At 39.5% G+C, this 13,230-nt stretch overlaps 1 protein-coding gene across 2 annotated transcripts in view; it reads right to left on the bottom strand.

Annotated features, from left to right (window-relative positions):
- The window catches only part of SLC35F4 (solute carrier family 35 member F4), a 286,724-nt gene that overhangs the window by 68,645 nt on the left and 204,849 nt on the right, over positions 1 to 13,230 (bottom strand). The gene's annotated exons all lie outside the window — the stretch shown is intronic.

Genomic DNA, 13,230 nt, shown 5'->3' with positions numbered 1-13,230 from the left:
TTTTGTCCTTTCCTGAACAATAGGAGAAAAACAACTACGGGAGAGAGAGGAGTACTCACTGAAGTGCGGAGAGGGGTGGGAGGGAGACTAAGCAGCTCATTTCAGATGTGTTAAGTTTGAGAAATATATTACATCCAAGTGGGGATGTCAAAAAGGCCGTTAGACTGTGCAGTCTGTTGCTCAGAAGATAACAATGGGCTAGAGAAATATGGGAATAGTCAGCTGAGAGATGTTTAATTGTCACAGGGTTGGGTGAGATGAGCTAACACACAGCACTACAAGAGGAACCAGCACTGAGCTCCAAGGCCACCAACATTTAGATGTGAGGTTAAGATGAAGCCAGTAAAGGAGACAGATGCTTAATTAATAAGCATCTGCAAAACTAAAATTCAGGAAGGCCTCAAGAATGGCAACTTAATATGTCAAACTTGAAATGCCACAAGAAATTATTTTCCAGGAATTACAAACATATTCTTGGAAGCTAATGAGCTGTTTTGATTTCTGAGAACAAATTTAAATAAGTTTGAGAAATTGCATCAAACAATTTATGCCAGTGTATGTAATTACGCCAACACATATGGCACCTAAAAACCACTCACTACTTCAACAGCATGTGAAAATGTTAGCAAAGCAAGGGAAAATGGAGCCTTAACTCACAACTTCCTGGCTACACCAGGTGAAGTAAAACAGCTTTTACTTCCATGTAGGGTCTTACTGTTGATTGGCTGGAGTAGGTTTTGTATGCTGTTAATAGGTGGCTTTAGGAAAATTATCTGGAACTGCCACAGCGATCCAGTGTTTGCTTCACAATCTCCAAGTTAGACAATGGAGACATTAAGAGAGCAGGAGAACCAGAAGGAGTTAGGCGCAGTTTAATTCTCTGCAGAAACCCAATCAAGCTTAAACATGGGGCGCTGACTCCTCCAGGTGGAAATGGGAACAGCCTGATGGGAACTGTTTTCAGGACACTGGATTTACTTACTAAACGTGTAGGCCTCACTAACATGTTTTTGAAAACTTATGTTCTACTCTTTATTGCAGAGGTTGCACTGAAAATACCATGCACGGTAGCTCTACTCCTTGTGGGGTTTATAACACATTTGCAGCACACTTGTAGACTGCTGTAACAGCCAATAAGGAATGCTCGCTCATATACCCCACTCCATGTTATTCTTCCATTAATTAGTGAGGCAGTTACTATTATCTTTACTTAAGAGATGAGAAAAGCAAAGCTGAAAAAGCTTGATAAAAGCAATTTGTCATATGAACAACAGCTTTCCAAATAGATATTCTGCTGATTGTTTTATTCCAGAATTACGTATTAAACACTTGCTATGGGTCAGGGATTGTACTAAGATTTGGAAATATAAAAATAAGTTAGATAACGATTTCTGCTTGCAGTCTACTGATATTTTTGGTGGGTTTACCAGATAAAATCCCAGACTTAGACTAAAATTATTTGTTGTTCATTTGATTCAAATTTAACTGAGTATACTAGTTTTCTATTTGCAAAATCTGGCAACCCTATACATTATTAGAGACTTTTAATGAACCACCTAGGCCAACAAAGCCCTCCTTGTTATTTTTACATTATAAAAAGTGACTCCAAATGCTTTATTTTACAGAAATATTACAACTGCCAACAAAATGCAAGCCACAGACTAGTGTTTACTAACCACAGCATTAACCACAGCAGAACCAGTCACAAGGTTCTAGTCAAGGAGAGCTTCATCCCTGAATGAATCATATGTAAAAATGTTTTTTAGTTTATACACAGAAGCTTTGCATATGTTATTTCATTGGACCTTAGAGCAATTGATCTTAATTCCAATTTATAGATGAGGAAACCAAGGCTTAGAGTGGCCAAGCGACTTTCTTGGGAGTGAAAAATAAATCCTGGGACTCTGAAACAAGTCAACAACCCGTCAATCTATAGAAAAAAGTGCCTCTTTTTCTATAGGATGCTGGATGCTGATGACAATAACAACAGCTGAAGTAGAATCTTAAGACTGAACTCCTCCTCCTTCAGTTTTGCATTGTGGAGAACAATGCAATCAGTGTCTTGTCCCTCGGATCCTAAAGTCAGAATGCGTCACCTAACCCCACCTGTAAAAGAGACCTCTCTGGAGGAAGCTGTTGCTGTGCTGTTGCCCAGCTCCTTGACCCTGTGGTGGCGATGGGAAGTGCTTCTCCCTGCAGTCTTACATATTTTATAAAGAAACACATGCAAATGGCCAAATACATAAAATGGGATCCTCTCCGAGGAAGGTTTAGCTAGGACTAATGTACTAGAAGCAGGCTCAATCTTCCAGGCTATTTGAAGGAGGTGCTAAAAGTTGCCTCTAAAAGGAATTACCACCATTAGACTGTACCATTTTACATATTCTAAATTACTGTTTTAATATAATGTAATACAAACATTATTACAAACACTGAGGAGACTAGGGCATGAAGCCACCTGGTTTCATATGAGAACTAAAAATAAAATCCTAAGCCCCTGACTGAATGAGCCCGTCTTGGCAAAAGGGACCCCAAAGAGATTAAAAACTGAGTCTTGGCCATGATGGGACGGGAGGTCAGACACACTTCCTTATACCCCATCCCTTTTGCAGTTTAGACACAACTGATCAGCATTAATATTAAAATAGAAATCATAAGACAGATGGAATGCACTCTTTGTGGTAATAACAAATTATAAATGAGACCTATGGTCATACCAGGCAGGAGTTAAGCCACCCTCCCCTACATAAGAATAAACTATGTCCTAACTGCCACACGGTTTCTCTTTCTCTAGCAGCTAAACAAGCCTTGGCCTCCTGGTAAGCAATATTGAAACAATTGCAGCTCATCCACTAGCAGATTCTGAATAACTGACACCCTTATTCCACAAGCAATAGCTACAGCTTTGTTTGGATAGGACTGATTTCAGTAACTTTCTCCTGATAAGAGACCACTGACCATGGACTGGTTCTGGCTGGTTTACAGAGGCTGCACACTGAGTGCCTTTATGTCCCTGTGTCACCTTCTGATGTATAGGGCCTAATCGTAATGCATTTAAAGGTTTAAGTCTCAGCCCCAGAGTGAACATAGGTTGTATGTAACATGCATGTTTGTTCAGCCCACATATGTTAGGGGCCCCTCCGTGAATATTCATAGCTCTTCTTGTAAGCTGTTGAATACATAAATTTAGCCAATCCATTCAGCATAAATCTCCTGCGGCAACCCTTACTTCTTTGAAATGCTTGCTTCCAGTTTCAGCCAGAGGCCCACTTCCCAAACTGCAGGGTGCACCCTTTAAATATATAAAGTCTCCTTTCAAATTTGTAATTGTGTGATTTTTCAGTCGACATGTGTTTTATGGAACCAAATGGGACTAAAACAAGAATTAGCCCTTCTGACACAAGGAAGGCTACTACAGGAAAGGCAGGTGGCTGGAGGGAACAGATGTTACTCTTATGTGTCCCTAACCCCTTCCTCTGGATGACAGCCATGATTTTCCCACAAGGAACCACCTCTCTTCCACCCTAAATCTATATGGTTTAGGTCAGAGGTCCCCAACTCCTATAGAATGCAAGCCTAGAGTTGGGGTCATCTTTGCCACATACACACAAAATGGAGAGAGACCAAGTGTTCATTCTTTCAAGCCTTACCTGAAGTCAAACATTTCCTGGACTTTTCGGTGTCATAAACCCCAAAATTCTGCCTTTTATTTCTGAGCCCCAGTTTGAGTTAGGAGTCTGTTACCTGTAAGTGAAGGCATTGGAACCATTTTAATGGCCCTAAACAAAAGAGGCTGATGACCTTTGACCTAATCAGCTAATGCCAGTATTTAGAAAACTATTTGAAAAATAACCTCATTAGCTAAGTTAGATTAAGTCAATTAGAGTCTGAGCTAACAAGAGATAAAGAGAGATGACCCCATATTACTACACTGCCTGTTTTTTGCCCTAAATGTATCCTGCCTCATTAATGACACAAGATATCCCTCTTCTCATTCTTATTTTGTGAAACCATTTTCTCATCTTCTTATAACTATGTGCATAAATTAAAAACACAGAATATTCATTGAGGATTCCCCATTTTCCCCACCCCTATGTTAGTATAGTGTTTTCTGCTTGGGATCAGCTAAGGTCTATAAAATTTTATGTTGGTTCATTATTATGTTCAGTTTGGGTTTACCAAAACACAAGAGCCATGGGCTCTGTATTCAAATAAAGGTCACATTTATTTGTTTCATTAGTGCCAGATACAATTTTAAAATATCACCAAGTGAAGCTCCCATAATTCCATATCAAAATAATTCCAGGACATTATTGCTTTCTTGGTGAGGGGCCCAGTACTTTATTAGGTGATGTGGCAGAGGACAAGGTATTCACCCCAATTTATCCCATAAATGACAATTGTCTAAGTCTACTAGTCTACTAGTGCATAGGTCTACTAATCGTGAGTCTACTAGTATATCTAACTACTACAATTTATGGAGCAAAACTTCTGCCTTAGAAAGTTGGGCCTCACTGATGTTTGGAATAATAAAGGGAAAACATGGGCTGATCTGTCCAGGATAACCATAAGAAACTCTTTTTAGCTCATGGTGCCCATCAACATCATGGTCATGTGTGACCATTATCTCACTTTTAGCTTCAAGAAACAAACTTTTCTTCAAAGCCAACAAAGACCTCTCCCTTTTTCTATATTAAACATTTCTCCTCTCCTCTCAATACAATATCTTCCTTTGACTATCACAACTTATATCCCGTAATAAATGACCTGGTCCCTAATCTAGAAAGGCAGGCACAAGAGGGATGAGAGAGTTAAAGTTTCTCTCCGTTGGTCTCTGCTGGTTTCCTTATCTTCTGTAATGTGCTGTAAATGTTCCAGGAGGATCTGTGTGTTCCAACATCTTGACTTTATGGTGTTTCCAACGTACTGGCAACCAAAATTCTGTAAATCCCCACTGAATAGAGGAAAGATAAAGAATCTATCTCTATCCATCTAATTGTTAATCACAAAAAGTACTGACAAAAAAGAGATACAGAATTCCTCCAGACTTTAGAAAAGAAAAAGAAAATGTATAAAAACTTCAAGCCAAGAGAACACATGGGGCTTGAACCAATTGCAGACTTAGAGCTGTTTTCTACCTCTTAAATTGTGACTCAGAGTAACTCCCCTGTATTATTTTGGTACACATCTCCTATACTTAACAAATTCCAGCAACACCTTTTTACATGTGCCAAATAGTACTTCAAGAGCATTGAAAAGGATATTGTATTTGTTACTTATTCAATGAGGCATTATCTCCATTTTATGAATGAAAATACTGAGACTCAGAGAAGGTAAGTAAAATAACTGAGGTTATACAGCAAGTATTGTCACACAGAGCCCTGATATATCATTTTGGATAATATACTTCCATAAGTTTGGTTTATACAGATTATCTCTGTCAAAATAACACTTAGAAAAGATAATCACTTTTTATGTTCAGTCCTTAAAGAAAGCCACTTGAGGTGAGAAAAGAATTAGTTTAAATTTTACAAACAATATTAACATAAAAATAGAACTCAGATCTGATTGAAGGCAATTTATATAGCATGAACTTTATAAAATGATAGAAAATATAAGTTTATATGAACTATAAATTAATTGATAAATAGTGGCTGACTCTGCACACCAATGTAATGGTTTTCTGGTCTTTTTAACAATTCATTTTTCTTGCTAGAAAGCATTACCACACAAAAGTGAAAATCAATACAATGTTATAAAGAAACAGTTGTTCTATAAACAAATGCTAACTAGCCTTAGAGAGAAAGCAAAGGTAATCATTTATAAAATGTAAACCTTTTTCTATTCAATATCAGAAGCACCTATTGCATCCTAATTATTTACTCAGAGGAAAGATGATCATAAACATGCTAACTTTAAAATAGAGTATTTTTTAAATGAGCCTATGATAAACAACATTGTCTCTCAGTTTCACTGAAAATCTTACCAAAGCCAACAGAGATGGCCCCAGAATAAGATGCCAGAGACTGGGATTTCCAGGTGAACCTAATCCCTTTGGGCCTCAGTTTCCTCATCTTTAAGATGAAAGAGTTAGACTGGATGATCCTAGTCAGCAAAACCCAATAAAACAGAAACACCCCGAAAAATAACAAGAGAAGAAATCTAGATACACTTTCTAGCTGAAGATTTGAAATTAGCCTGTTAAAGTCATGACCTATTTTAAGAAAACTCAAGACTTAAGCCTCCAAAACCACAAAATGGATAAACTGGGAAGTGATTCTATTAGAGAATGATTCATGCTGTAATGCTTTTAAATGTCAATATTTCATAGTACCATTAAAACATGATTTAATTTAGAGTAAAAGGAAACAACATTTACAAAAGTTTTAACACTACAGCTATTACATAGAACAGCTATTACACTGCAGCTATTATCTAGGATACTTTGTATTATTAGGCAATAATTTACCCTTGCACAGACGTATTTATGAAGATAAGCAACACTCACCTGTCTAGATTCACTGATGAATAGCATAGTCTTAAGAGAGGTGTGTATAAATAACTTCTAGGCTTACAAGTCTGTTTTCCTAAAAGCCATTATTTGGGAATTACTAAAGATTGAGTAACTTGGATGTACCATTGGGGACTGCACAATCAACTCTAATCTATAAACACAAATATCCATTGCATTAACACAAATACATAGTCTCTATTTCTGGAATGTCTGCAAATCTGGATTGCTTGACCCTAGAGATTCATTAGAGGTTAATTGCCTTATTTTATTACTTTGTCCCACAGTTGCCCATGAATAAATAAAATAGCAATAAGGCCACTTGCTAAGGTGAGATGGGGAGGTGATTGTTAACCTTATCTAGACAAACTCCTAAGTAGCCATGGTTGCAGTCGCCATTTCTTTCTATGTTTAACTCTTTCCATTGTTGGTGAAGGTATTTACATTGAAGACCGAGTGCTAGTGGAAAAAAAAAAAAACCACAACACTCCTCTTTCAGGGCTGATTTTATATAAACAACAAATTAACTTGTGCTTAGGTGATCATTTTGCTTTTCCACAAGATTATAGTTATTGGAATATAAAAGATTATCTTATTAATGGCAAACACCGTATTTTATAAGATATAGATTTTTTCAAAGTCTAACAACCTCCAAATAAAAATTTGTTTTAGAGCTAACAGTGTCTTACAATCACTGTTAGTCATGTGGCCGTTGTCTTGGAATGCGTGAACTTCACTGTAATTCCTGGTGGCATTACTGGACAACTTCAACCCCTTGATGTTTCAGTCCACAGGGCATTTAGGACTATCTGAGGAAGAAATAGGAATCCTGGTCTTGTCTGAAAAGCTTCCGCTGATACTGAAAAATATTCTTTGCATGAACAAACTTTGGTTAAGTTCTTGAACCTTTTCCTAGACCCATCTGTGTTCTTCCTCATAAAATCCAGTTTTAGAAAGAACCCTGCTAAGTCAGTTTAAGCAGAATCCTCATCCTTCACACCCGATCACCCTCAATATGTAATCGGGTTCCTCATCCTCTACCATCCCCCAGGCGATGTCTGATCACCCCGGCCTGTCCTCAGCAAGAATCCTATTAGGTCAGTTAGCCAGAATCCCCACTACCCTGATCTTTCCTCTTATCAATTTTCCAACCACAGACCCTCTCTCTGTTCCTTGACTTAAAATTTCCACTTGCCCATGCTTTATTCAGAATTGAGCTCAGTTTCATGTGGAAGTCTCTTCCCTTATTGCTGTGGTTCCCAAACAAAACCTCTTTTTAGTGTTTTCACTATTGTCCAGCTCTGATTTCACTTTGACAATAACTTCTGGCAAGACTTTTTAAAATGCCAGCATCAGATATTACACCTCAGGTGTCAAAAACTTGGAAAAAATTCTGAAGGCAATCATAGAGCACTATTTGAAGAAATGATACATCATCATCATTCTTGATGGCACAGAGGATGCCACAGCATGGAAAATATGGACCTCAAAAATGGAATTGATGAGTAACTTGTATGATATGGGCATTTAACTGTTTGTGTATTAACAACAGAGACAGTTAATCTAAAACAAAATAATTTTTAAAAACCAAAAGAGATAGCTGTTAACACTTTATATTTAAAGAAGCCTAAAAGAGCCATTTCAAATAAACATAAAAATTCGAAACAATATGAAAACAATATGTCATAGTTTATTGCCATTTTTTTCTTAGAGCTACATAACACATTCATTTGCCTTAAAATCTTAGATTCAATGACATGCAGTGGGTTTCAATTTAGATGCCACATGCAGTGAGTTAGTAGTGGCTGTTTCAAGAATAAGCTTGAAAGTCTCCCCAAAACTATATTCCTCTCCCCTTTTCTTAATTTTTCAGTTAAAACCATAAATATGGATGGTTTATGGACCTTTCTTAAAAAGGAGAAAGGAAACTGAGCTTTTAAGTATGTACAAAGCACATTTGTTTCTTTCTGAAAAATAAAATCTAAGCTTTATGCAAGCTCTCTAGCAACACCCTGCATGATCTGATCTTTGTAGAATCACTCTCCCTCACATTAGCTGTCAGGTAGAATACAGGTAATATATTGCAAAGACTTATACTAGAAATGATTTATTGTTTATTTAAGCTCAAATTTAACTGTGTGCACTGTATTTCTAGGTCCTAAATCTGGCAGCCCTACCACTCACTCACTCTGCTTCAGTTACCCTGGCCTCATCTCTGTCCTTCCTGTCTGCACACTTGCAGTTCACTTCTTTGTCTGCCTACCTATTTCTCGTCTTTCAAGTGGCACTTAAGATCACTCCTCAGGGATGCCTTCCTGATTCCTTAACCTAAATCAGCTCCTCTGTTGAAACTTCTCACACGTTTTCCTTTCCTTCACATCATAGCTTGTGTCCCAATATATAATTACTCCCTTTATTTGTGTGCTAATGTGCTTCACTTTTGCATGAGTTTCCTCTTGCTGCTGTAACAAATTACCAAAACAGAATGGCTTAAAACAACACAGATTTATTATATTGCAGTTTTGGTGGTAGAAGTCTAAAATTGATTGGCAGGGCTACATTACTCCTGGAGGTTCCAGGGGAGAACACTTTCTTTGCTTTTTCCAGTTTCTAGAAGCTGCCTGCCTTGTTTGGTTCATGATCCCCATATCGCCCCTGATTTTGTCCTCACATCTCCATCTCTGACTCTGACCCTCCTGCCTCCTCCTTATAAAGGAAACTTGTGATTACCTTGGGCACATGCAGATAATCTGGAATAATCTCTCCACTTCAAGAGCCTTAATTTATCCACAGCTGCAATGTTCTTCTTGCTATGTAAGGTAACACGTTCACAGGTTTAGGGGATTCCAATGTGAACATCTCTAAGGAGTCATTATTCTGCCTACCACAGCATGTCATAGACTATGGAAATGGGCCACGTCTATTTTTCTCCACTGTATTTCTAGTGGCTGAGATGTGATGGGCACTAGGTAATGTTGGTGAAATGAATGAATATATCTTTCTTGTTGCCCTACTTAAAAGCAAATCACCAAATCCCCCCAAAATTTACCAAAGGGAACTGATGACTCAATACTGAATTTAGAGATTTGATATTTCAAAAGTTTTTCTGGGACAGGTGGGTAAGAAACACTACCTGTGCCCTGCAGCCTCAGATATGCACCCCATGTCTCAACGCCTTCCTTCATCTCCCTTTCCTTTCAGAAGCACTGGGTGTACTGGACCTTTCCCTCATCTTTAAACATTCACCTCTCTTAGCTTCCAGGATGCTATATCCTCCTGGAGTTCCCCCTACTTCCCCAACAGTTCCTTCTTAGTTTGCTTTTCTAATGTGACTCTTCCACCTGATCATTAATGTTGGAGTGCCCGAGGTCTGGTCCAGGGTCCGTTCTCATCTATTCTCACTCATTCCTCTGAGAGATCTCATTCAGGTCTATAGATTTAATATTACCCATAGGCTGATCATTCCAAATTGTCTTTAGCTTTGGCTTTCCCACAGCTCAAAATATCTCACATGCAGCTTCCTACTTGGTACCCTTACTGGAATGCTTTTTTTTTTTTTTTTTTTTAATTATACTTTAAGTTCTAGGGTACATGTGCACAACGTGCAGGTTACACATGTATACATGTGCCATGTTGGTGTGCTGCACCCATTAACTCGTCATTTACATTAGGTATGTCTCCTAATGCTACCCCTCCCCCCACCCCCTCCCCACAATAGGCCTGGTGTGTGATGTTCCCCTTCCTGTGTCCAAGTGATCTCATTGTTCAATTCCCACCTATGAATGAGAACATGCGGTATTTGGTTTTCTGTTCTTGTGATAGTTTGCTGAGAATGATGGTTTCCAGCTGCATCCATGTCCCTAAAGGACACGAACTCATCCTTTTTTATGGCTGCATAGTATTCCATGGTGTATATGTGCCACATTTTCTTAATCCAGTCTGTCACTGATGGACATTTGGGTTGATTCCAAGTCTTTGCTATTGTGAATAGTGCCGCAATAAACATACGTGTGCATGTGTCTTTAAAGCAGCATGACTTATAATCCTTTGGGTATATCCCCAGTAATGGGATGGCTGGGTCAAATGGTATTTCTAGTTCTAGATCTTTGAGGAATCGCCACACTGTTTTCCACAATGGTTGAACTAGTTTACAGTCCCACCAACAGTGTAAAAGTGTTCCTATTTCTCCACATCCTCTCCAGCACCTGTTGTTTCCTGACTTTTTAATGATCGCCATTCTAACTGGTGTGAGATGGTATCTCATTGTGGTTTTGATTTGCATTTCTCTGATGGCGAGTGATGATGAGCATTTTTTCATGTATCTGTTGACTATATGAATGTCTTCTTTTGAGAAGTGTCTGTTCATATCCTTTGCCCACTTTTTGATGGGGTTGTTTTTTTCTTGTAAATTTGTTTGAATTCTTTATAGGTTCTGGATATTAGCCCTTTGTCAGATGAGTAGATTAAAAAATTTTCTCCCATTTTGTAGGTTGCCTGTTCACTCTGATGTTAGTTTCTTTTGCTGTGCAGAAGCTCTTTAGTTTTAATTAGATCCCATTTGTCAATTTTGGCCTGGAATGTTTAATATCATCCCAAACTTAAAACTGTCTCAAGCAGAAATTATTTTCCTCACTCCCAAATATTTATCTCCTTAGACATTTATATCTCAACAAACAGCATCACCATCCAACCAGTTAGTATTCTTCTCCTGCACCCCCATCACCTAATTCATCAGCAAGTTCTATTGATTCTGCCCAAAACACACCTCAACTATGTCTACTTCCCACCATCTCTATGTCTATCACCTAATTCATACGTTTGTCATGTCCAGCCCAGCTCACTACGATAATCTGCTAACGGGTCTCTCTGGCTCCAGACCCTCCTTTCACCTGTACTTCACATAGCAGCCAGAGTGTGGTCTTTAAAAAAATGGCAGTCAGATCATACCATTCTCCTGCTTAGATCCTTTCAGTGGCCTTTGCTATACTTAAATCCAGACTCTTCCCTTAGGCTTATAAAGTCCTCCATGGTCCATCCCCTGCCCACCCCTCCAGGTCAGCCTCATGGCGCTCCTTCTTTCACTCACTGGTTCTGTGTAGTGTTCTCAAACTGGCCAAGTTTGTTCATGTACCAAGGCCTTAGAATGTGCTGTTCCCTGTGCCTGGAACCCTTCCTCAGCTCCTGGCTGGCTGGGAACTTGTAATCCTTCGGGTCTCAGACCAAATACCACCTTCTAAGAAAGGCCTTCCCCAAACACCCTATCTGAAGTAGCTATCCCCTCAGTTACACTCCATAACATTACTTCATTTATTTCCTTTAATATTTCAGCTTATATCACAATCCCAAACCATCTTCCTCATCAATGTGTTCACTGATGTAGTGCCTTCTTCTCCCATTAGGATATAAACTCATGAAGACAGAGAGCTTGTCAGTCTTGTTCACTGCTAGATCGGGACCTAACACACAGCTGGTGCTCAAAACATGTCAGTTGACTGGCTGATCAAATGAACAAATGCTTTGACTGGACTAAACGCCCAAAGCTTGCCAAATATATCAACATCAGATGTTTTTACTTTGGTAATGACCTACTGGAGTTTCCAGTGAGGCATTCTAACTGAATTCTGAGAAAATGAGTCATCCTGAAGAGTGAAGTGGGTCGGTGGTGGGGGTAGATTGCCTCTAGCCCTATGAAGCCCAGCCAGTGCTCCCAGAGCTAGTGATGTCTGATGTCATCCCCTTCCTTGACAGTGCTGGGGACAGGTGAGGCACAGCAGCCGTCACAGATACCGAGAGTCCTCAGTTTCCAAAGAACCACCTCTGAGGAGTAATCACATTAGACAGGCAGCAAGAGGAACCGGGACTGGCCCTTTAAGCATGAGGAGAGCAGTGGCCCTCCTAGAGCCAGGCATGGGGCGGAGCTGATGGAGCACTTTCTAGACTGGTCATTCGAGCTCCATGTCTGTGGCTTGGGAAAATGTCTCTGTGAGTGAGGTGTGTGTGTGTGTGTGTGTGAGAGTGTGTGTGTGAGTGTGAGCTGAGAGCTCTGTTTACCTACAGTTCTGTAGTTCTGAGCTTCCAGGGCTAAGAAGGCTGCAGGGACCAGAGGAGAGTGAAATACTGAGTGAGAAAAGTTTATTCTCCTCTGTCCAATGGGACCCTTACCAGAGGCAGAGCAGTGGGTGGGAGCCCACACGGGATTGCTCAATGTGACTCCACAGCAGCAACAGCCAGAGGGCAGGGAAGCCTCGGTGGGCAGAGCGGGCCTTTTCAGCTTAAGGGGTAATAAAAAGGACTGACCCACTAGATCATGGAGGCATCCTAGGGTACCTGGAGGACCCCCAGGAAAGAAGCTCCAAGAGGAAAGACGGACATCCTGGCAACAGGCAGAAAGGAGTCTCAGCCTCTAACATGAATTTTAAATGGAATATGATCTAACTTCATGTCTTAAGCAGGTAAAATCAAATATGTAAGTAGGGAAAAGACTAGAATTTTCAGAAGCTTTCTGCAAGCTCGATTCTGAACTCCATAGAGCTAGAACTTTAATGACTATCAATAAACCAGAAACAAGAAATAATAAGAAACCCCATGGACAGGCGTGCTAGCTTTCTGAGCTCTTTCTTGGCTCCTCCAGTTTCCCTAGCAATGTTTAAGCCAGTCACCTGCTCATGGTAACTAAGTCCAACCACGATGGGTCCTCATTTTGTCCTGGAGGAATTAAA

This window comes from Macaca thibetana, chromosome 7 (assembly GCF_024542745.1).
Source record: "Macaca thibetana thibetana isolate TM-01 chromosome 7, ASM2454274v1, whole genome shotgun sequence".
NCBI lineage: Eukaryota > Metazoa > Chordata > Mammalia > Primates > Cercopithecidae > Macaca > Macaca thibetana.
The sequence above is the reverse complement of the archived record's forward strand: the minus strand, read 5'-3'. Positions and strand labels throughout refer to the sequence as shown.